This window comes from Mesoplodon densirostris, chromosome 6, assembly GCF_025265405.1.
Source record: "Mesoplodon densirostris isolate mMesDen1 chromosome 6, mMesDen1 primary haplotype, whole genome shotgun sequence".
Taxonomy (NCBI): domain Eukaryota; kingdom Metazoa; phylum Chordata; class Mammalia; order Artiodactyla; family Ziphiidae; genus Mesoplodon; species Mesoplodon densirostris.
The window spans coordinates 14,963,038-14,988,174 of NC_082666.1; positions in this window are offsets into that span (position 1 = coordinate 14,963,038).

Below are 25,137 nucleotides of genomic sequence, written 5' to 3' on the forward strand. Positions count from 1 at the left end.
CTGGTACTGTGACTCTGTAGTGTAATTAGCTATTGTGGTAAATGCATCGAAGAAAGAAGGATCCAGGATGGTTTAACAATAATAGTAGCAATTAACATTTTCCTTGTTTTGTTAAGGACGTAGAGTTTATGAGGCATTTTGAGAATTTCCAAATATTAAAGGGACTTAAAGATAATCGATACACTTTTCTCCACTCTCATTGCCACCACCCTAGTCTCAGCCATCAATCCATCTCTTAAAGTACACATGTAAAATAAATAAGCAGCAAGGTTCTATTGTACATTGCAGGGAAGTATAGCCATTATTTTGTAATAACTTTAAATGGAGTATACTCTATAAAAATACTGAATCATTATGTTGTACACCTATAACTAATATAATATTGTAAATCAACTGTATGTCAATAAAAAACAAGAAGATTGTTCCAACAGCTCCTAACTGGTCTCCCTCCCTCTAGTCTTGCTCTCTTTTAATTCATTCTGTACTCTGAAACCAGAATGATCTTTCTGAATTACAAATCAGATTATGTTCTCTGTGAAGTTCTTTAGTGGCTCTTCAATGACTTTAGGATGAGGCCAGACTTTGTAATGATGTGTCCAAAGATTTCTGGGCTGGCCCTAGCCTCCTCAGTCACCATACTGTGCCCCATTCTCTGTACTTGCCAGATTAAATTTTATTTCATTCTTCCAACCATTCACAATTCTATCCAGTGTTGCTGGTCGAGGGAGTTTGGTCCCTTGTGTACCTCTAACCCATGCTGCCTGGCTTGGAAGCCAGAATAAATTGGCACAGGCTATTGGCATATCAGCGTTTTAACTGATGATGCTGTAGGAGAACATGGCTTTGGTCCACTAGCCAAGGGAGCTTCTACCCCTTCATCCCTCAATCTTATAGACTTACCTGCTCCCATCCCTGGTAGAGCAAACAACTGCATGCCTTCAGCAACGGGCAGTTGTCCCACTGAAAATTAGGGCATGGAGGAGTGGAGCAGAAAGTCTTCAGCATGCTAAAGTTTTCTTGGATAGGACACAAGAAGCACAAGTCATAAAAGAAAATAAATCATAAGCTGGATTTTATGTAGACTGCTGCTCTTCAAAAAGCACCGTTGAAAAAGAAAAGGCAAACCACAGACAAAAGACAATAGTTGCAAAGATATATCAGATAAAGGACTTGTATCTAGAGGTTTTAAAGAACTCTCAAGGGCCTCCCTGGTGGCGCAAGTGGTTAAGAGTCCGCCTGCCGATGCAGGGGATACGGGTTCGTGCCCCGGTCTGGGAGGATCCCATATGCCGCGGAGCGGCTGGGCCCGTGAGCCATGGCCGCTGGGCCTGCGCATCCGGAGCCTGTGCTCCGCAACGGGAGAGGCCACGACAGTGAGAGGCCCACATACCGCAAAAAGAAAAAAAAAAAAAAAAAGAACTCTCAAAATGCATTAATAAGAAAATAAACCAATTAAAAATGGGCAAAAAAACTGAACAGACTTTTCGTCAAAGAAGAAATAGGGTAACAAAAAAACCATGAAAAGAAGCTCAACATCATGAGTTACTAAAGAAATACAAATTAAAGCCACAATGAAATAATCACTGCACAACTATTAAAATGGGGAGAAGATGGGGAAACTGAGATTCTTCCATTGTTTATGGGAATGTAAAATGGTACATCCACTTTGGAAAACATTTTGGCAGTTTCTTATAAAGTTAAACATGCAATTATTATATGTATTAGTTTGCTAGGGCTGCCATAGCAAAATACCACAGGTCAGGTAATTCAAACAACAGAGATTTATTTGCTCACAGTTCTGGAGGCTGGAAGTCCAAGATAAGGTGTCAGTATGTTTGGTTTCTCCTGAGGCCTCTCTCTTTGGCTTGCAGGTGGCCACCTTCTTGCTGTATCCTCACAAGTACTTTCCTCTTTGTGTACACATCCCTGACATCTCTTTGTGTATTCAAATTTCCTTTCCTTATAACAACACTGATCAGATTAAATTACCACACACCCTAACCACCTTTTTACTTTATTATTTTTATTTTTTGAATTTTATTTATTTTTTTATACAGCAGGTTATTATTAGTTATCCATTTTATATACATCAATGTATACATGTCAATCCCAGTCTCCCAATGCATCACACACACACACACCCATGCCAAGCTACTTTCCCCCCTTGGTGTCCATACGTTTGTTCTCTACATCTGTGTCTCAATTTCTCCCCTGCAAACCGGTTCATCTGTACCATTTTTCTAGGTTCCACATATATGTGTTAATATATGATATTTGTTTTTCTCTTTCTGAATTACTTCACTCTGTATGGCAGTCTCTAGATCCATCCACGTCTCAACAAATGACCCAATTTCTTTCCTTTTTATGGCTGAGTAATACTCCATTGTATATATGTACCACTTCTTCTTTATCCATTCCTTTGTCAATGGGCATTTAGGTTGCTTCTGTGTCCTGGCCATTGTAAATAGTGCTGCAATGAACATTGGGGTGCATGTGTCTTTTTGAATTATGGTTTTCTGTGGGTATATGCCCAGTAGTGGGATTGCTGGGTCATATGGTAATTCTATTTTTAGTTTTTTAAGGAACCTCCGTACTGTTCTCCATAGTGGCTGTATCAATTTACATTCCCACTAACAGTGCACAAGGGTTCCCTTTTCTCCACACCTTCTCCAGCATTTGTTGTTTGTCGATTTTCTGATGATGCCCATTCTAACTGGTGTGAGGTGATACCTCATTGTACTTTTGATTTGCATTTCTCTAATACTTAGTGATGTTGAACAGCTTTTCATATGCTTCTTGGCCATCTGTATATCTTCTTTGGAGAAATGTCTATTTAGGTGTTCTGCCCATTTTTGGATTGGGTTGTTTACTTTTTAATATTGAGCTGCATGAGCTGTTTATATATTTTGGAGATTAATCCTTTGTCCGTTGATTCATTTGCAAATATTTTCTCCCATTGTGAGGGTTGTCTTTTCATCTTGTTTGTAGTTTCCTTTGCTGTGCAAAAGCTTTTAAGTTTCATTAGGTCCCATTTGTTTATTTTTGTTTTTATTTCCATTACTCTAGGAGGTGGATCAGAAAAGATCTTGCTGTGATATATGTCAAAGAGTGTTCTTCCTATGTTTTCCTCTAAGAGTTTTATAGTGTCCCATCTTACATTTAGGTCTCTAATCCATTTGGAGTTTATTTTTGTGTATGGTGTTAGGGAGTGTTCTAATTTCATTCTTTTACATGTAGCTGTCCAGTTTTCCCAGCACCAGTTATTGAAGAGACTGTCTTTTCTCCATTGTATATCCTTGCCTCCTTTGTCATAGATTAGTTGACCATAGGTACATGGGTTTATCTCTGGGCTTCTGTCCTGTTCTGTTGATTTATATTTCTGTTTTTGTGCCAGTACCATATTGTCTTGATCACTGAAGCTTTGTAGTATAGTCTGACATCAGGACTGATTCCTCCAGCTCTGTTTTTTCCCCTCAAGACCACTTTGGCTATTCGGGGTCTTTTGTGTCTCCATACAAATTTTAAGATTTTTTGTTCTAGTTCTGTAAAAAATGCCATTGGTAATTTGATAAGGATTACGTTGAATCTGTAGATTGCTTTGGGTAGTATAGTCATTTTCACAATGTTGATTCTTCCAATCCAAGAACATGGTATATCTCTCCATCTGTTTGTATCATTTTTAATTTCTTTCATCACTGTCTTCTAGTTTTGTGCATACAGGTCTTTTGTCTCCCTAGGTAGGTTTATTCCTAGGTATTTTATTCTTTTTGTTGCAGTGGTAAATGGGAGTGTTTCCTTAATTGCTCTTTCAGATTTTGCATCCTTAGTGTATAGGAATGCCAGAGATTTCTGTGCATTAATTTTGTATCCTGCAACTTTACCAAATTCACTGATTAGCTCTATTTTTTTTTTTTTTTTTTTTTTTTTTTTGCGGTATGCGGGCCTCTCACTGTTGTGGCCTCTCCCGTTGCGGAGCACAGGCTCCGGACGCGCAGGCCCAGCGGCCATGGCTCACGGGCCCAGCCGCTCCGCGGCATATGGGATCCTCCCAGACCGGGGCACGAACCCATATCCCCTGCATCGGCAGGCGGACTCTCAACCACTGCGCCACCAGGGAGGCCCCACTGATTAGCTCTAGTAGTTTTCTGGTAGCATCTTTAGGATTCTCTATGTATAGTATCATGTCATCTGCAAACAGTGACAGTTTTACTTCTTCTTTTCCAATTTGTATTCCTTTATTTCTCTTTCTTCTCTGATTACCATGGCTAGGACTTCCAAAACTATGTTGCATAATAGTGGTGAGAGTGGACATCCTTGTCTTGTTCCTGATGTTAGAGGAAATGCTTTCAGTTTTTCACCATTGAGAATGATGTTTGTTGTGGATTTGTCATATATGGTCTTTATTATGTTGAGGTAGGTTCCCTCTATGCCCATTTTCTGGAGAGCTTTTACCATAAATGCATGTTGAATTTTGTCAAAAGCTTTTTCTGCATCTGTTGAGATGATCATATGATTTTTTTGTGCGTGTGTGTGGTATGCGGGCCTCTCACTGTTGTGGCCTCTCCTGTTGCGGAGCACAGGCTCCGGACGCGCAGGCTCAGCAGCCATGGCTCATGGGCCCAGCTGCTCCGTGGCATGTGGGATCTTCCCGGACCAGGGCATGAACCCATTTCCCCTGCATCAGCAGGTGGACTCTCAACCACTGCGCCACCAGGGAAGCCTGATCATATGATTTTTAGTTTTCAATTTGTTAATATGGTGTATCACATTGATTGATTTGTGTATATTGAAGAATCCTTGCATCCCTGGGATAAATCCCACTTGATCATGGTGTATGATCCTTTTAATGTGTTGTTGGATTCTATTTGCTAGTATTTTGTTGAGGATTTTTGCATCTGTATTCATCAGTGATATTGGTCTGTAATTTTCATTTTTTGTAGTATCTTTGTCTGGTTTTGGTATCAGGGTGATGGTTGCCTCATAGAATGAGTTTGGGAATGTTCCTTCCTCTGCAATTTTTGGAAAGAGTTTCAGAAGGATGGGTGTTAGCTCTCCTCTAAATGTTTGATAGAATTCACCTGTGAAGCCATCTGGTCCTGGACTTTTGTTTGTTGGAAGATTTTTAATCACAGTTTCAATTTCATTAGTTGTGATTGGTCTGTTCATATTTTCTATTTCTTCCTCATTCAGTCTTGGAAGGTTATACCTTTCTAAGAATTTGTCCGTTTCTTCTAGGTTGTCCATTTTATTGGCATAGAGTTGCCTGTAGTAGTCTCTTATGATGCTTTGTATTTCTGTGGTGTCTGTTGTAACTTCTCCTTTTTCAATTCTAATTTTATTGATTTGTGTCCTCTCCCTTTTTTTTCTTGATGAGTCTGGCTTATGGTTTATCAATTTTGTTTATCTTCTCAAAGAACGAGCTTTTAGTTTTATTGATCTTTGCTATTGTTTTCTTTGTTTCTGTTTCATTTATTTCTGCTCTGATCTTTATGATTTCTTTCCTTCTACTAACTTTGGGTTTTGTTTGTTCTTCTTTCTGTAGTTCCTTTAGGTGTACGGTTAGGTTGTTTATTTGAGTTTTTTCTTGTTTCTTGAGGTAGGATTGTATTGCTATAAACTTCCCTCTTAGAGCTGCTTTTGCTGCATCCCATAGGTTTTGGATCTTCGTGTTTTCATTGTCTTTTGTCTCTAGGTAGTTTTTGATTTCCTCTTTGATTTCTTCAGTGAACTCTTGGTTATTTAGTGATGTATTGTTTAGCCTCCATGTGTTTGTGATTTTACATTTTTTTCCCTGTAATTGATTTCTAATCTCATAGTGTTGTGGTCAGAAAAGATGCTTGATATTATTTCAATTTTCTTAAATTTACTGAGGCTTGATTTGTGACCCAAGATGTGATCTATTCTGGAGAATGTTCCATACACACTTGAGAAGAAATTGTAATCTGCTGCCTTTGGATGGAGTGTCCTATAAATATCAATTAAATCTCTCTGGTATCTTGTGTCATTTAAAGCTTGTGTTTCCTTATTAGTTTTCTGTTTGGATGATCTGTCCATTGGCGTAAGTGAGGTGTTAAAGTCCTCCACTATTTTTGTGTTAGTGTTGATTTCCTCTTTTAGAGCTGTTAGCAGTTGCCTTACATATTGTGGTGCTCCTATCTTGGGGGTATATATATTTATAATTGTTACGTCTTCTTCTTGGATTGATCCCTTGATCATTATGTAGTATCCTTCCTTGTCTCTTGTAACATTCTTTATTTTAAAGTCTATTTTATCTGATATGAGTATTGCTACTCCAGCTTTCTTTTGATTTCCATTTGCATGGAATATCTTTTTCCATCCCCTCACTTTCAGTCTGTATGAGTCCCTAGGTCTGAAGTGGGTCTCTTGTAGACAGCATATAGATGGGTCTTGTTTTTGTATCCATTCAGCAAGCCTGTGTCTTTTGGTTGGAGCATTTAATCCATTCACATTTAAGGTAATTATCGATATATATGTTCCTATTACCATTTTCTTAATTATTTTGTGTTTGTTTTTGTATGTCCTTTTCTTCTCTTGTGTTTCCCACTTAGAGAAGTTCCTTTAGCATTTACTGTAGAGCTGGTTTGGTGATGCTGAATTCTCTTAGCTTTTGCTTGTCTGTAAAGCTTTTGTTTTCTCCATTGAATCTGAATGAGATCCTCACCAGGTAGATTAATCTTGGTTGTAGGTTCTTCCCTTTCATCACTTTAAATATGTCATGCTAGTCCCTTCTGGCTTGTAGAGTTTCTGCTGAGAACTCAGCTGTTAACCTTATGCGTGTTCCCTTGTATGTTATTTGTCATTTTTCCCTTGCTGCTTTCAATAATTTTTCTTTGTCTTTCATACTTGCCAGTTTGATTACTGTTTGTCTCAGCGTGTTTCTCCTTGTGTTTATCCTGTATGGGACTCTCTGTGCTTCCTGGTCTTGGGTGGCTATTTCCTTTCCCATATTAGGGAAGTTTTCGACTATAATTTCTTCAAATATTTTCTTGGGTCCTTTCTCTCTCTCTTCTCCTTATGGGACCCCTATAATGCAAGTGTTGTTGTGTTTAATGTTGTCCCAGTGGTCTCTTAGGCTGTCTTCATTTCTTTTCATTCTTTTTTCTTTATTCTGTTCCACAGCAGTGAATTCCACCATTGTGTCTTCCAGGTCACTTATCTGTTCTTGTGCCTTAGTTATTCTGCTATTCATTCCCTGTAGTGTATTTTTCATTTCAGTTATTGTATTGTTCATCTCTAGTTTGTTTGTTCTTTAATTCTTCTTGGTCTTTGTTAAACATTTATTGCATCTTCTCGATCTTTGCCTCCATTCTTTTTCCAATGTCCTGGATCATCTTCACTATCATTATTCTGAATTCATTTTCTGAAAGGTTGCCTATTTCCACTTCATTTAGTTGTTTTTCTGGGGTTTTATCTTGTTCCTTCATCTGGTACGTAGCCCTCTGTCTTTTCATCTTGTCTGTCTTTCCATGAATGTGGTTTTTGTTCCACAGGCTGCAGGATTGTAGTTCTTCTTGCTTCTGCTGTCTACCTTCTGGTGGATGAGGCTGTCTAAGAGGCTTGTGCAAGTTTCCTGATGGGAGGGACTGGTGTTGGGTATGGCTGGCTGTTGCTCTGGTGGGCAGAGCTCAGTAAAACTTTAATCTGCCTGAGTGCTGATGGGTGGGGCTGGGTTCCCTCACTGTTGGTTGTTTGGCCTGAGGCGACCCAACAGTGGAGCCAACCTGGGCTCTTTGGTGGGGCTAATGGCAGACTCTGGGAAGGCTCATGCCAAGGAGTACTTCCCAGAACTTCTGCTGCCAGTGTCCTTGTCCTCATGGTGAGACACAGCCACCCCCCGCCTCTGCAGGATACCCTCCAACACTAGCAGGTAGGTCTGGTTCACTCTCCTATGGGGTCTCTGCTCCTTCCCCTGGGTCCTTATGTGCACACTACTTTGTGTGTGCCCTCCAAGAGTAGAGTCTCTGTTTCCCCCAGTCCTGTCGAAGTCTTGCAGTTAAATCCTGCTAGCCTTAAAGTCTGATTCTCTAGGAATTCCTCCTCCCGTTGCCAGACCCCCAGGTTGGGAAGCCTGGCATGGGGCTCAGAACCTTCACTGCAGTGGGTGGACTTCTGTGGTATTTGTGTTCTCCAGTTTGTGAGTCACCCACCCAGCAGTTATGGGATTTGATTTTACTGTGATTGCGCCCCTCCTACTGTCTCACTGTGGCTTCCCCTTTGTCTTTGGATGTGTGGTATCTTTTTTTGGTGAGTTCCAGTGTCTTCCTGACAATGATTGTTCAGCAGTTAGTTGTGAATCTGGTGCTCTTGCAAGAGGGAGTGAGAGCACATCCTTCTACGCCGCCATCTTGAACCAATTTGTCCACCTTTTTCCTTTAAAGGACTTATTCCAGATACAGTTGCATTGTGAAGTAGTGGGGGTTAAGGCTTCGCCATATGAATTTTGGGGAGATGCAGTTAAGTCCATAACACCATACAACTCTGTGATTCCCACTTCTAGGTATTTATCCAAGAGAAATGAAAACATATGACCACACAAAGACACATACAGGAATGATTACAGCAGCTTTACTCATAATCATCCCAAACTGGAAGCAACCCAAATGTCCATCAACTACTGAATGGATAAACATATTGTGATACATCCACAGAATAGACTGTTCCTCAGTGCTGAAAGAAAGCAAACTACTATTATAAGCAACAACATGAATGAAACTCAGATGCATTATGCTAAGGGAAAGAAGTCAGACACAAAAAGCTATATACCCTATGATTCCATTGACATTCTGGAAAAGGCAACACTATAGGAGCAGAAATCAGATCAGTGGTTGCCTGGCACTGGGGGTTGGGGGAGGGAATGGAATACAGAGGTCATGAGGGAACTTCTGAGAATAAAGGAAATATCTACTATATACCTTGATGGCAGTGGTGTTTATAGGATTGATTCTATGTTTGTCAAAACTCATCAAACCATACACCTAAAAAAGGTGAATTTTATTGAATGTAAATTTTATTTAAATAAATAATACTTAAAAAGAAAAAGAGAGAAACTGATAAGACCCAAAGAGGCTTATGAGCTCAAAATCTCTCAGGAAGTTATTCATACAGATTCAACTTGTACCCAGCATCTTGTCTTAGATATAATGTTTATTGAGATTCTAAGGAGAAAAATAATTACCCCCCATTAAAACAAAAAAGACAATGATGAAAATCCAGTGATGAAACCACTGCCCATCCATGTCTCCATCCTTATTGGACACAGTCTTGCACAGCTGTGTGATCACTTTGCAGAGAGGAGGGCATGTTGATATAAGAACTTCTGTGGCCTTGGATTTCACTCTTGGGGGAGTCACACACATTCTACTGCTAAGCAGTCTCATTTCTCTAAAGGAGTCATTGGATATTTTGGGGCCTCAGTTTCCCCACTCTTAGGAAGTATACACGTCTTGGGTTTCTCAGAGAGAGATCCAGTGTCTGTTGAAAAAGAAATGACAGTCAATATTTTTTAGATGCTTACCATATGCTGCCCACGCTGCTAACAACTTACATGTGTGATGAGTGCTTGTTTAACTTCCTCAGCAACCCCCGTTTTGTAGATCAAATAGCTGACCCTTACGGATAGGCTAGAGAAGCAGGCACACAGTAGATACTATTGGTGTCCTGCCCATTTTCCGTCACCCTGACTACTTCAGTGCTCCTGGCCTGATTCCAACTGCCTGAGATCTTTCTCTGTTGAAACCTACTTCTCCCACATACGCAACAGGATGGAAAGACCCCACTGCATGATACTCAGCAGGAGTCAGTATATAATTATCCCAGCTCTTTTGCCCCTTGGGTGGGATAACTCTGAAGTCTGCTCTAATCCAGCTTCCTGAATGCCCCAGGGAGTTTACTCCCTCGCTGCTCACACATTATTGGCTGCCTTCCTTTCCCCCTTCTCACTTCCCATTCTTCCCCTGTGTTTATTTCCCCACAAAAATTAACTACCTGCACTCCAATCCTTACCTCTTTGTCTGAATCTAGAGTAACTCAAACTAAGAGCCATAAAAGCACCTTGGAGAGTTACTGCTGCCATGAGCATGAGAACTTGTTCTCAAAGGAGGCTCAGAGACCACATGTAGAATTAAAATAAATTCTTTAAAAAGTAGAGAGAATGTCCTAGAAGGTCAGAAGGAAGAGATTCCATGGAGAATTGCCATGCTGAAGAAAGGCTTTATGGAAGTGTTTAGAATTGAGTTCAGCATTTAATCATGAGTGAAAATTAAGGTGTCTCCTTAGGTGCACAGTACAAACATGTGGCTGATTGTCATAGATGAGGGAATAACACAGCAATGACACTGGTCAAAGAGAACTGCTATAAGGTATAAGCTCAGGCCCAAGATAGACATATTGAATCCACCTGGATGTTTCGTTTCCTTCCACAATACCACCTCTCTGAAAGCCAATCCTCCTCCTGAAGTGGAAGAAAGCAAGTGGATTGTGTGGCCAGCTCATGTGATGACATCTGACAGATGGTTCCAGATCCCTGAACATCTCTGAGCTCCTGGCCCCCAAGCCAGGGCTGGGTGAGCATCAGTATCTGGAAAAGGTAGTGGCCCAGACTCTAGGAACAACTTCGTCCTGACTCCAAGAAGATAATTTGGCATGATGACACCTCAAATATGACTACCTTTGTGCTATCTTTCATGTGTGGGCAATAATATTTATGTCATGGGCCTGTCATGAGTAGTAAATGACACAATGTCTGTAAAGCTCATCATGATGCCTGGCATATAACAATTAATGCGACCCCAATGAGCAGAATGTCTTGGTGCAGAAAAGAGACTGAGTCCTTGGTCTCAATAATGCTAGGCTTGGTTCTTGGAGGAGTGATGTACTTCCAGCATTTCCATAGAGTTCCTATAAAATAGAAACCATGATCTTCAGCCCCCAGGAGCCAGGGAGCTGGTGCATGTAGAGTACCAAAGTGATGCTCTCAGTAAGTACCATTAAATCTCAGTCTACAGTCATAGGAGGAGGTGTCAGTCTTGAAGAGAAATGGAGCATAGTTTTCTCTGAGTGGTCTACACCTACCCAAGGCATAACTCCAGAGTGGAGTAGCATTTTACCCTGAAGCTAAGGAGCTTGTATTTCAGGGTTCCTCGAGGCCCAGCGTGGTACCTCAAGGTTCCTGCATGGCCCTTCCAAGGCCCAGAATTCCTTATTCATACTTTGGCTTAGTTTTGTTAAATAAAGCTCCCTCCCCAGCTGAAGAAGCTTCAGTCCCCACTACCAGCTGAGGGCAAGGGTCCTTGATGGGAACATTGTCTGGGCTCATAGCTGGAGTCCAGGTGAAGCTCAAGAGTTAATCCAACCAGAATCTTCTTCCTAGGCTCACTGTGTGTTCTTACAGGTCTTCTCTTCTTTCATCCATCCTTTCTCTCCTCCCTGCCTCCCTCCTGTAACAGGGTCGCAGACTGTCCAAATGTAGAGAGCATCAAGTTTTACCACCTGATCTCTGGAAGAAAGGAAGGAATTTGATCAGTGGCTGAGTTGAGCTAGAAATTAGGTTTCCTGTTCTCCAGTTTAGAGCCTTTTCTCATACTGCTCCCTCCCTCCCTCCCTTGCTCTCTCCCTTCCTCCCTGCCTTCCTCTTACTTCCTAGAAATAAAGGAGTCTCATGTTTTCTCTAAAAGGAAGTCACTTCATGAAATTGGCCAACAAGGGACAAAGAACGTCTGATTTTTTTGGTGTCCAGCTCTGGGATTCAATTGTTTTCACTGGCCTTTTGTGCTCTTAGTTTATAAAAAAATCAATAGCTTAATATAGGAAAGAAGTCCCCTGGCTATCTCTTTAGAGTTGTTTTACCTTCATTGCGAGCTCTGGCTCTGCCTGCCTGCCTGCTTGCTAAGAATCCCTAACTCAGGTTATTTGGTGCAGCATCAGCCCAGCTTTCTAGAGTTGGTCTACCAGAGGCAGGATGATGATCATAGTAACACCAGTGACAGAACTCAGACATGTGGCCAGGGCATTCTCAGAGACGTTTCATGTATGATAACACTCATATACATAGTCGACACTTAATAAATGTTTAACCAAACTGCTTCAAATAAATAATTACAATATCCAAATAGATAGGCTAGACAGCATTATCCTTACAATGGTAAGAGAAGCAGCTATGTAGTGAGGATCTATTGTATTTCCCACTGTTGGTATTAATTGTCTCCTCTTCAGCATACTCACATGAGGAAACAATTATCCCCATTTTATAGATGAAGAAACTAAAGCTTAGAGAGTTTATGTGACTTGCCAAGAGTGCTGAGGGAAAGCACAACTGGATAATAGCATCTCCCTCATCTTGATAAAGTGCATCTTTTCTCTGCTTGACCTTAGGTCCTCTTGGAATGTGGGAAAATACAATCCGGAGGACTTTGTGATGATCTCCTGAACATCCATGTCTCAGCCTTAACCTTTTCCTTTGTTCTTTCCCCAACTCTAGACGACAAAAGATTGGATCAAGCCAGGGGGACTCTTGAATGAAAAGCAACACATTCTTAGCTCCACGGTGACGCATGATCCATGCTCTGACTCAACATGAGGTGGGCCAATTGGGCTCTCTCCTTGGGAGTTAACACTTGAGAAACTCAAGGAGTAAACCAATTGGTCGTGATTTCTGGTGTTGGAAAATCTCGCAGATACTGTGGCTGGGGGATCCCTTATGGGTTATGCTCAAGATGAGACAGGAGATAATTCACGTGAAATTCTCGTATAGTGCTGTCCTGGAAAGTACTCAAGAAAGGACAAGTAAAATCATTGTATTCATTTCCCTAGGGCTGCTTAACAAATTACCACAAACTGCTTGGCTTAAAATAACAGAAATGGATTATCTCACAATTCTGGAGGCTAGAAGTCCAAAATCAAGGTGTCATCATGGCCATGTTGCCTTCAAAGGCTTTAGGGGAGAATTCTTCCTTGTTTGTTCCTAGCTTCAAGTGGTCACCAGAAATCTTTGGTGTTCTTTGGTTCGTAGATGCATCACTTCAATCTCTGCCTCTTTCTTCACATGATGTTCTCCCTTTGTGTTTCTATCTTCATGTAGCATTCTTTTCTCTGTGTATGTTTCCAAACTTCCGTTTTCTTATAATGGTACCAAGGATTGGGTTTTGTCTCACCATAATCCTCTATGACCTCATCTTAACTTAATTACATCTAGAAAGACTCATTTCCAAATAAGATCTGAGATAAGATTCTGAGATTCTAGAGGGGGAATGAACTTTGGGGGAGAAGCACTATTCAACCCTATGCAGTCATTGTCATCATCATCATTATCATCCTCATCATCATTATATAAAAAGTGCAAAATTCTGGTACAGAATAAGTGCTCAATAAAAGATAGCCTTAAATAAAAACAACAATAGCAGCAGCAAGAATAATGATACTAATAAATAAGATAATGTGTATAAAATAGTATCATGCTTAGCATATAATAGGACCGTTCATTCTGTTCTTCCCCAAAGCACCTAGCACACAGAGGTATACACAGGGTGCACCATAAATATTGGTTGAAAAAACAGCACATTTCAATTTCTTAGAAAAAGCCCCACCATTTGTCTCCAAGAAATTGACATCGGACATGGAATGGAGCAGCCTGCGGGGCTGTCACCTGAGAGTGGGAGGTGTGAGTGGATGACAGGCCAGCTCTCGGCTGTAGGTGCCGATGGCCTCTCCTAATGAGACAGAGTGAGAAATGAGCTCAGTCCGTGGAGCTATAGTTTAATCCTTCCTGAGCCCACGGGGGCCCAGCATGGTGACACCAGTTGTTTACAGATTTCTTTCTGGAAAAAAGCACAAGCTGTTTTTGGTTTAATGGTGCAAAAGGTGTCTTCAGGACCCCTCTAACCCTCAGCACAGTTTCCAATACCACCTGGCAGAGAGCAGAATGGGAGGGCATGGATTCCAAGCCTGACTCTGCCCAAGGATCCAAGTGGTCATGGGTTGGTTCTTTTCTATCCATGACCCTGTCTTCTCATCTGAGAAATGGGCATGATATACACACCACTGAGCCCTCTTGAGGATTAATGAGATAATGGGTCTAAAGAGAACTTAGTACCCTTAAAAGAAATGCAAGCATGTTATCTGTCTAGCTGTCCCACCCTACCAGATCTAAGCTTCTTCTCCCACCAAACACCTCTCCCTGCTGATGTGGATTGCTTTTTCTCTCTTCATCAAACTGAATGCTTAGGAAAACATTTGAAACTGACTTGAATTCTGATACTGATGAGTGATGACAACTTCAAGAGTTACTTCCTTAGGAATTTCTTCCCAATAGGGACCAATACTTTAAGGTAGATGAATTTATTTATTAATTCATTCATCCATTTATTCATTCCACTGTGCATTTATTCATTTGTTCTTAGATCCATCATCCATTTGACTATGATTTATTGAGCATTTGCTCTGTGTCAGTCATTTCCTAGGTATGAAGATGAATCCAGCAAGGACTCTAGTTTCATGGCACTTGCAGACTCAGGAGGGAAGTATATGAACACAAATAACCAAAGCAAAGTCATTATTTATGAATTAGGGCTTTCCTTCTCTCTGGACCTCAGTTTCCCAGCTATAAAATTAGATACCTGGACCAATTGTTCTTAATTCGCTCCCCCTAACAATCTAAGAAATGACTGTACTATTGGAAAGAACACTGAACTGGGACTCAGGACATTGTACTTTGGGTCCTAACTCAAATCAGGAAGGTCTGAAGCCCTTTTCACTCTGTGCACCTCAGTCTCCTAGTGTACATGATGTATGTGTGTGTACATGATGAGACAGGGTGAAATAATCCCTAGGATCCTTTCCGTTTAGAGTCTTTTACTTTATAAGATCATTCAACTCCTTGTCTGGGGTGCCAGTGACACAGCAGTAGCAGCTGAGCAAAGATTCAGAGGAAGACACCAAAGAGAAGGCTCAGGAATGGAGCTCCTAGAAGCCTCTATTGATTGTCGGGAGGTGTTTTCCTGGGATTCTCGGCATCCTGCCACAGCTGGTGATCTCTGTCTTCTGCTCTCATAGGCTGAAAGTGGAAATGTCAGAGGCAGAGAACAGACACCTCCTTTCCTCACTGAGGCCAGCCTGCCATGAAATGTCTGTATCCTAACCCAGGTAGTATGATTACGTGAGAGGCACGCTGGCACCTCAACAGCTGGGGGGTGTGGGAGTGGGCATGGAGAGGGCTGAATCAGCCTTTCAGGAGAGGAGGTTTTTGTGGTGATCAGCCCGCCATTGATTTGTGTTTTGTTCTGGCAGCTTTGGGTAGCCCAGGGGACCCAGTCGCAGAGGTGGGGCAAGAGACCCTGCCATGGTTGGGGATGCTAGTGCATCAGCAGACACACAGCTGCCAATGATCAGAGCTAAAACAGCAGTTCTTCAGCCAGTGGCTGAAGACTTCCAGAGTACAATCTCAAAGAACTTCAGAGATTCTATATGTGCTCCATGGACTACTGAGCCTTTGAGATATCTCAGCACAGTCCATTGGTGATGAGCACACCCAATCTGCCTGCATTTGAATTCTGCCTCTCCCACTTCCCAGCTGTGTGCCTGGGGCAGATTTCTTTACCTCTCCATGCCTGAGTATCCTCATCTACAAAATGACAACAAATAATTGAAGTTGTGAAGGTCATTAAATGGGTTGATGCTTAGAAAGCATTTAGAATAGTGAATTGTGTCTGGAACATAGTAAACAACAAGAAAGTGTCAATTCTGTATAAAGTGGAGAGAGAAAATACTACTACTAATAATACTGACAACAACAATGATAATAATGCCCTCTTGGAGCTTCTCAGGCACAGCAGCATGGCTGGGGTTTTGGGAAGTCTTATAACACAGAAACTTGATCAACTTTCTTTAAATGAGAGATGCTAACAGCCCCTACCGCACAGGACTTTTGGGGAGTTAAATGGGATTATGGATGCAAGCACTCTGCATAGATTCTGACACACAGTTAGTGATCAGCAAAACGTAGCAGACATTGTTGTTGCTGAATTCGTGTCCAAGTGAGGGTTAAAGTGGCAGTTGCCTGTGACTTTGGAAGGTGATTTATAGAAGCTAATGGTTCTTTTCAGCAGGCAAGAGAAGGATATCAATCGGTGAAAGTAAGCTGTAAGTGAAAATTGAAACTGTCAGATGGCGTGGACTTCCTGCTCAGTCTCTGGCAGTTTTTTCTCTCTTCTTTTAATTAAAAGTTTTTGTCTTCTGATGTAGAAGTGAAATAAATCCCTTCTGACCTTAGCATGCTCAGTGCTTACCTGGAACGGAAGCCTGCCCTTGTAGGCAGGGATGTCTTCCTTCTGGGGAGTCCAGCGCTGGGACCTGCTCCTGAAATTCACTCAGTTAGCAGGACATCCAGCACGATGCTCACAGTGGCTTTGGATCCTGACCTGAGTTTAAAACCCAACTCTGTGACTTCCTGGATGTCGGATTTTGGCAAGTTATTCTGAAACATGTTTCTATCTTTTGTTTAGTGAAATGGTGTTAAAAATGCCTGCTTTAAAAGGGTTTTTTCCAAGAATTAAATCAGGGAAAGTATTTCTAGCACAGTGACTAAACACAGAATCTCCTTGATAAATGAGAGTCCTTTTCCCCTTCTCCCTTCCTCACTCTGGGCTCTGATGCCTTGTTCTCTGGAAATGTTTGACTTTCCCAACTCAATTAACCAGCGTTCTCCATTTAAGGAAACAGTATGGGCTCCATGGTTAAGAGAGCAGACTCTGGGTTCATACCACCTGGATTTGAGGCTCAGTTCCAACATCTACTGTGTGACTTTGATCAAAAGTTAATCTATCTGTTCAGGTTGCCTGTTACAGCATTTAAAAAAATCTCTAAAATTAGTGGTTTCGGAAAATAACCATTTTATTTTGACCACAATTTAGGGGATTAAGAATTCAGGGCTCAGCTGGGCAGTTCATCTTGGATCCATGTGGCATCATCTGAAGAATCCAGTTCTAAGATGGTTATTTCACTCCCATGCTTTGTGCCTCAGTGCTCCTCAGACTGTAGCTATTTCCATGTGGAATCCCATGCTCCACAACCTCTCCCCGTGGTTTGTGCTTCTCATAGGTTGGTTCTTGTAGAACCTTCTCATAGGTTCTCAAGGTTGTTGGACTTTTTACAGTTTCTCAAGGCTCTAAGAGATAGAGAGTATTACAAGAAAGGCTTCTTATGACCAAGCTTCAGAAGGTCCAGAACATCATTTCTGCTGCCTTCTCCTGGTTGAGTAAGTTATTAAGACAGCCTGGATTCAAAGAAAAGGGAATTTGACTCTCTCAATGGGAGGAACAATAAAAAATGTACAGCCATTTTTAGCATATCACATCCTTGGAGCCTCCCTTTTCTACCTCAAGGGACTTGTGAAGAATTAATTGAGATAATGAACAAAAAAGCATTTAGCACAGCACCTGGCATGCAATAATCACTCAATATAAAGTTAGCTTTATATAAAGTTACGATTAGTTGTCTCTTCTCCATCCAAGCCTTCTTCCTCATGGCCACTGCCTTCTTCCTCACCACTTTACCCCTGAATACACAAACACATCAGTTTTTCCCACTTTGAAACTAAATATGAAGGATGGAAATCTGGGGAGAAATGGGAAAGCCCTGGGGAACCAAATTATGCCCAGGCTATAATTCAAGCCTGGACAGCGGTAGCAGTGGAGGGAATAGAAAATGTAGAAAAGTTCAGGAGCTATTCAGGAGTTACACTGAAAAGATCTCACTGATTGATATATTGATTATTTGATGTAATGGGTGTGTAAGGAGAAGGAAAGAGATGAATTGAGGGTGATGCCCAGGTTGTTGACCGGAGTGACTGATTGGATGATGTTTTTCACAGACAGCAAATACAACATTGAAGTCCTGCTGGCTGCCGCCTCTTTACTTATACCCTTGTCTTCCTCACATCTGCAACATGCAGACCTCCTAGGAATTCAGACCTTGCTCTTTCAGTAACAGGGAACTCTGGAAGCTTGTTGATCAGAGGAGTGACATGAAACAAGTAGTTCCTTAGGGGGATTACATGGTTCATAGCAAGGCAAGACAGATGACTACCTTGTATCCGTTTTGGTCTGGTCATATTTAAGACTTTTCACTGTATTAATATAGCCTTGTCTTTTGCACAGAGAAACGGCAGTCCTCTGGTGGAAAGTTGTAACTGCAGAGAAAGTGCAAAAACAAACAAAGCTGCTCTGTTGGCTTTCCAACTTAATGAGAACATAGGCTACTCAGATTCCCAGGGGGTGCATGTGAACTTGATTATTATCCAGAGGTCCTATCCGTTTGTATCTCCATCAGCCTGAGGTGGTATCCCAGATGAAGTCTGTCTATCACCATGCCTCGTACACCCCCTCCAGCTCGACCCTTCTTTATGATCTTTGGCTGAAGTCAGAGCTCACAGCTCTATGCACAGCTCCAGGCCTCTCCAAATACCCTCTGACCATGGAGGGGTCTTCTGTGATATCTGATCTGCCTTGTGACTCCAACTGGTGCCAAACAAGTTTAGTTTTTCCCCAGAGTAAAATGCACTACAGAGAAACCCTATAAAAATACACATATCATGATGACATGATATCCGCTGTTACATGTCATATCAGGTATAACATGGTAGGCAATTCTCCTCTTCTTCATAATAGCCTTTTAGTTTTTTCCTAAATTTTGCAATAATGCGATCCCACATTGTACACAGTTGAATATTTAGACCCTATTTGGAGCATTATAATGGAGGAATACTGCTATAATAGTAACAGCAACAATAAAAACAGCAATGAAACTGATAACAATTAGGGTAACAACAACAGCCAACTTTAAAGTGTGCTTATTACATGGGAGGCATCGCGCTAAGCATTTTATATATGCTTATCTCATTTAATCACCATGAGAATCTTATGTCTCAGATGATTTTTATGTCCGTACTACAGATAAAATTTAGAGAGGTCAAGTAATTTGCCCAAACAGGTAATAAGTAGTGAAGCTGAAATTCAGATCTGGGTCTTTCTGACTTGGTTTCCCTGGTGAGTGGGGATAGTCACATTATACAGCCCTGGAAGGTTGCTTGGATGCATTGGGTTTGACCTGAGCTTTGTCTCAATGAAGGGGTTGCAGTCTAGACTGGTTTCCTTTACTGAGTGCTGTACAGAGGGCCCTGACATCCTGCTGGATGGAAGATGATAGAAACATATTAGGCAATCAAAATGTAGACGTTTCCACTTAAAGAGCAAATTGCAGAACACGTAGGGGACTTGAGATCCATCACATTGGAATTCAGCAGCAAGGGTAAAAGATCCAGGGTATGGTAATAAGTTGCAGAGCAAGAGAATGTCTGGAATGGTGATTTAATTAAAGATAGTGGGATAGGTTTCATCTCCCCCACTGCTACTGACACAGGCAAGTGGCCAGGGCTCTGGAGGACAGGTGACAATCAGCGCCATTCATGGGGACTCCAGGGGAGATTTGCAGAGACTTATTGTCTGAACTGTCTTCTGGCTAAAAATCTTAGACCTGATTCATGCATTTATGATGACATAGACGCCAGACTAGAAATGTAAAGAGTGGAGAGGGCGAGGTGTGAGAGTTCTGGGAAATGGGGCGACCTGAGAACACATGCTCCTCCTGAAGGAACGGCCGCCATTGACCTCCAGCTAATGGTGGTGTATGGCTCTTTTCATCTTTTAAGGGAGGCAGGACATCAGAATGTCTACATGAAATATGCAGACTTATAAATACTAGGAAAAATACAGAAAGAAAAAAATCCTCTGGTCCACGTCTGTTGGGCAAATAAATCCTGTGTTTCTGTTTGGAAATACAGAACCTATTCAAATGTCACTTCCTCTAGGGAAGCCTCTGTATTTGTTTGATAGGGCTGCCATAACAAAGGACCACCAACTGGGTGGCTAGAAACGACAGACATTTTTCCTTTCACAGTTTTGGAGGCTAGAAGTCTGAAATCAAGGTATTGGTAGAGCCATGCTCTCTCTGAAACCTGCAAAGGAATCCTTCCTTACCTCTTCCTAGCTTCTGGTGGTTTTCTGGCAAGCCGGTGTAGGACTGAAAGTTCAAACCCTCTAATCACTGGATTGGCTGCACTGGCATCCAGCCCCCATCTTTAGGTGCATTCCAAAAGTTGTAACATAACGAAAGTCATCTTTATCACCTGGAACATCGCTTAGGACGTTCCAAGGGTTTAGGAGCTCTGTGCCTTGGGACTGTGGATGAAGACCACATTTCTTGTTGTAAGTTACAGTATCACAAATACCCGGGGAGAAGGAGCTCTGGACGTCTTCACAGAAGAGTCATTTATGTCAGAGGGGTGTGGTCATGAAGGATAACTAAGATTTAATAGGTTGGGAGGGAAATTGGGGAATAGAGAGGCCAAAGCAAATCCTCAGGGAAGAGTTTTAAGGATGGATGAGAAGATGAGGAGACATTCAAGGCAGAGCATAAGGTGCAGGCCAAACCATGGAGTATCAGAGAACACAGTGGCTTCAGAAGCTGTAAGAGATGGGGTGGTGGTGCTGGGATGAATTGAGAGATTGGGATTGACATATATACACTAATATGTATAAAATAGGTAACTAATAAGAACCTGCTGTATAATAAATAAATAAAATGTAAAAAAAATTTTAAAAGGAGCTGTAAGTGGCGAGGAGTGATGGGGGCGTGTCGGAGAGAGGAGTGAGAGGTGAGGCTGGGAGATCAGGAGGAGCCATGTGGTGAGGGGTGTTGAACCGGGTAAGAGACCAGGTTAGTGAAGTGGCCATGGGATGGAGAGAGAGAGAGAGACCTGGGAGATTTGCTCAGGTGGAATATATAAGAGGCAGCATTTAGTTCACAAACTTGGGTGTGCTTTTATAGGGCTTTTATTTTCCTCCTGTAATTGAAAGTAATTTCTATTTTAAGCCACGCTTCTACTATATGGGAGGCATGTATTCATGCCTTGGTAGATTCTCCCCTTTCTGTGGAGTTGTATCTAAGTTCTGGGGGATATGCATAGGGATAGGTGTGCGTGTGTGGAATCTGTTAAGATCTACTCCTTTTATGGCCCCTGGGATGAGCTTAGCAGGTAACTGCTGAATTCCCCCATCTTCTCCACCGCAGCCCTCTCTGAGTGGTCTGTCTCTTCACACATGTGTGCTACCACCCAGGAAACATTGTCTTGACTTTTGGGTAAACTCTAGGAGACCATCTCAGTCCTGTCTGCCCAGACACTGGGGTCTTGTAAACTTCTAAACTTCTACCCAAGAAGTAGGAGCATATTAACTCTCTGTTCTACCATAACAAAAGAATGAAATAATGCCATTTGCAGCAACATGGATGGACCTAGAGATTATCATACTAAGTGAAGTGAGAAAGATAAAGAGACAAATATCATTTATCTCTTATATGTAGACTCTAAAACATGACACAAATGAACTTATCTACAAAACAAAAACAGACTCACAGAGAATAGACTTGTGGTTGCCAAAGGGGAAGGGATAGGGGAGGGATGGATTGGGAGTTTGGGATTAGCAGATGCAAACAGTTATATATAGAATGGATAAACAACAAGGTCCTACTGTATAGCACAGGGAACTATAGTCAATATCCTGTGATAAAGCATAATGGAAAAAATATGAAAAAGAATGTCTATATACATGTATAACTGAATCACTGCTGTACAGCAGAAATTAACACAACATTGTAAATCAGCTGTACTTCAATGAAGTAAATTTTAAAAAAAGAAAGCAGGGTGGGGATGGAGGAAGCAGAAGTGTCATCTAAGACTTCAAAGTCATCTAACCATTATCCTTTTTATCTGACAAGAAAAGGGTCTAGAGTGATATGAAGAGCTTTGTCTAAAGTCACTGTAGAATTCTAGTCACTATTTCCCACAGTCTGTATTCCATAGGGCATTCTGGGGTGTTCCCAGTCCACATTCTTCAAGGAAGGAAGAGCTACAGAAAGGCAGTTACAGACAGCATCTTTGAGCGCCTGGTTGTTTAGGCTGAGCTGGCGTTTGGCTTTTTATTGTAGCTGTCATTCTACTCAGTAGGGCCATGGCAGGGAAGTGTCAAGCTGGTTCCCTATTGTACTCATCAGTGTAGCTTTGTTGTTGCTGGTGTGTATGGGTTTTTTTTAATCACAAGTCTGGGCCTCCTGGTAATAGACTAAACATGAGCTGCTGCTTGCCTTCTTCCCTCTGTGGATGTCATCAATGTAATCAGGGAACAGGTGGGTACAGGCGATTAATAGGGCGGGAGGGGGTGGAGGGGAAGGGATCTACTCAAGGGGGTGGGGAGTTAATTTGACCCTGCAGCTCAGATGCAGCATCTCCTCTCAGCAAGCCTGCCACAGCAGTTATCGGGAACAGCCTTGCTCAAGCCTCTCAGTCTCATTTCCAGTCTGGGCATGCTTGAGAAGCCATTACCATATTTATAGAGCTACCTAGCCCCAGGGCACACGCATGAGAGGGTAAGAAAGACCTATCTATTTTTCCAGCTGTGCTGCTATCCTTGGCTGTGAGGCTGGCGGGGGAGGAGGGAGGGCCCCATTCCAGCATTAGAAGGGTGGAGAGGATTAGGCTGCAGAACCTGGCTGGAGAGAAAGTACATACTGGCCTCTTGCTTGCCTCTTCCAGCTGGTTGGGCTGAGCCAGTGTGGCTATCCTTGCATCTGTCAACCCTGAGAAAAGGAGCATGCATGGTGGACCGCCAGTTAGGGAGAGCACTGCTGGGGAGCTAGTCTCAATGTCTGTTCCTTCTTCACCTTCAGCCTAGTTCCCTTACTGAAATTCAAAGCAGCCCATGGATGGGGGGATGTGGAAGCAGTGCTGGAAAGTGGACAGAGCATGAAGTTAAAGAATCAAAGAAATCTTGTTTGTTGTATAACCTTGGGCAGATTATCTACTTTCTCTGAGCCTCATTTTAGTCATCTGCACAAAAGGGATAATGGACTGTTGGATGGATTTAATTACAGACATGGTTGAATGTGTCTTGATAAATGCTCCTCTTCCTTGATCAGGCCATTCTGTCTTACACTTCAGTTTTGACTTACATCACTGCACTCTACGATGCTTTGTTTTAGCGGTCAGAAATGCCTGTATAAATTTATGCACTCCTCACTACCCCATCCCCATGAACACATGTGCACTCTTTCAGTTTCTCTGTCTTTGTGTGTGTCTCATACATACACACACACACACACACACTAACATACATACACACTAGTATTTTTGTTCTGATCAACTGTGGCATATCTACCCTGTTCTTTATACAACTTAGTGGGTTTTACAACCAGAAAAATCATTCTAAATCTCAGGATAGTAGTCCCAAATAAGGGTACTGTGACATTTCTGATTGTTTGTGTCTCTTGGCACCCCATATTCCCATGACCATCTGGTTATAATATCAAGGTTGCAATGAAAGCAATTGACAGCATGCTTTACCCCCTGCCTTCCGTCCAGCTAAAAGCCAAGTATACTGGCAGCAGTTGGAGAAAAAATTTACCGTGTGTTCTGATGGGCTAATGAGGAAAGGATAGCAAGCATCTTGAAGCAAACTCTTAGTTCCACGAAAACTTGAAAACTAAACCACAAAAGAAACTGTGGACTCACCAGGTTGGGACCATCTTTGAGTGCTATTTATAGTCTCCCCTGCCTCTTTTTCTCTTCCAAGGAGAACAGATTCCAGAAGGGAGCCTTTAATTTGCTGATTAAAGATGCTGAGTGAGGAAGCAAAAAGGAGAAGCCAGGCTGAGGGAGAGCTAAATATATTTTCAGAAGGAAAGAAATGGTGACACCTGGAGAAAAACACACACAGGAAGAGAAGGCATCCAGGAAGGGTAGGGGAGAGAGGCTGAACAGAAAGGTGGTGGTGCTGATGGTGGTGCGGGTGATGTGATAACTATGGCTGGGAAAATAGCGGGAAAGGGAGAGGATCCCAGTGACTGTTGAGGAAGTCTTGCTATGCAGTATGCAGTATAACCATCTCATCTCTGTCTCCTGTAATCAGGAGTCGTCTATATTTCTCATCAATCCTTTGGGAGCTGGAGGTGTGAGTGTGAGTGACTTTGTGTGTGTGTGTGTGTGTGAACTGCCGAGACTGGACCCAAGGAGGTTGGGTTGTAGTTGGGTTACAAGTACCTATTACCAGATCAGCAGAGCCCTAGCCTTTGATGACTTATCTGAATGGACTCTGGAAGTGTGATGTCACATCCTACATTCACAGTAAAAGGAGAGAGAGAAATATCCATTTCAAGGGCAGCAAAAAGTCCTCTGCCTACAGCTCACAAAAACTGTGTCTCTGCTACATTATAGTATTTTTGTTTAACAGAATATATTTAGGTTGGTAAGCAGAGGAGACATAAGAAGTGCTATTTTGGCTTCTGGAGCAGCAAATCAGACCCGGCTCTGTCTCTCAGCAGCCAGGCAGGAGGTGAACAGGAGACCTGTGCTTTGAGAGTCCTTCTGATTGTCGTGAATCCATTTCCATCCACTCCCATGATATACATATGCAGCTATAATGCCCTGTCTATCCAAATATATTTGTTTTTCTCAGACTCTGTTCAAATCTTCCCTCCCCAATGAAGAATGTCTGGGATACCAAACCCTCACCAAGCTTTTGTTTCTCTGAACAGCTATAGAAATGATGGTCATTAGTACAGCATTTGCATCTCACGTGATCTGACCCTCTCCTGTGTCCATTTATGTCCTAGATTCAGTCTGACTTCCCAGCCTCACGTCCAGTGACTATGCTGCGCACAGGTGATAATTTTCCCTCCAAGTGCTACTTCCCCCAAAGAGGAATTCTGCTTATATCTTTGTCTTTACACAGATTCTCTTACTAGTTTATTTTGAATAATGAATCAGTGTTTGAATAAGACACATTTTTTCTAAAATAACCTCAAATAACATTAATTGTGCATGTTTATAGCAGTTTATAGAGGTCATATGACAGAATTAGTAACAAATGAGGCAAAGACCTTTAGCAGAGATTTGGTGATTATTCATGGGAATGTGGCAATTGCACATTGGCTGTCATTGTAAATGAGTCTTTTAAAGATCACTCCTAAAGGCAATACAGCAAATTCTGGGAAGATGACATTGATGATACAGTTTTT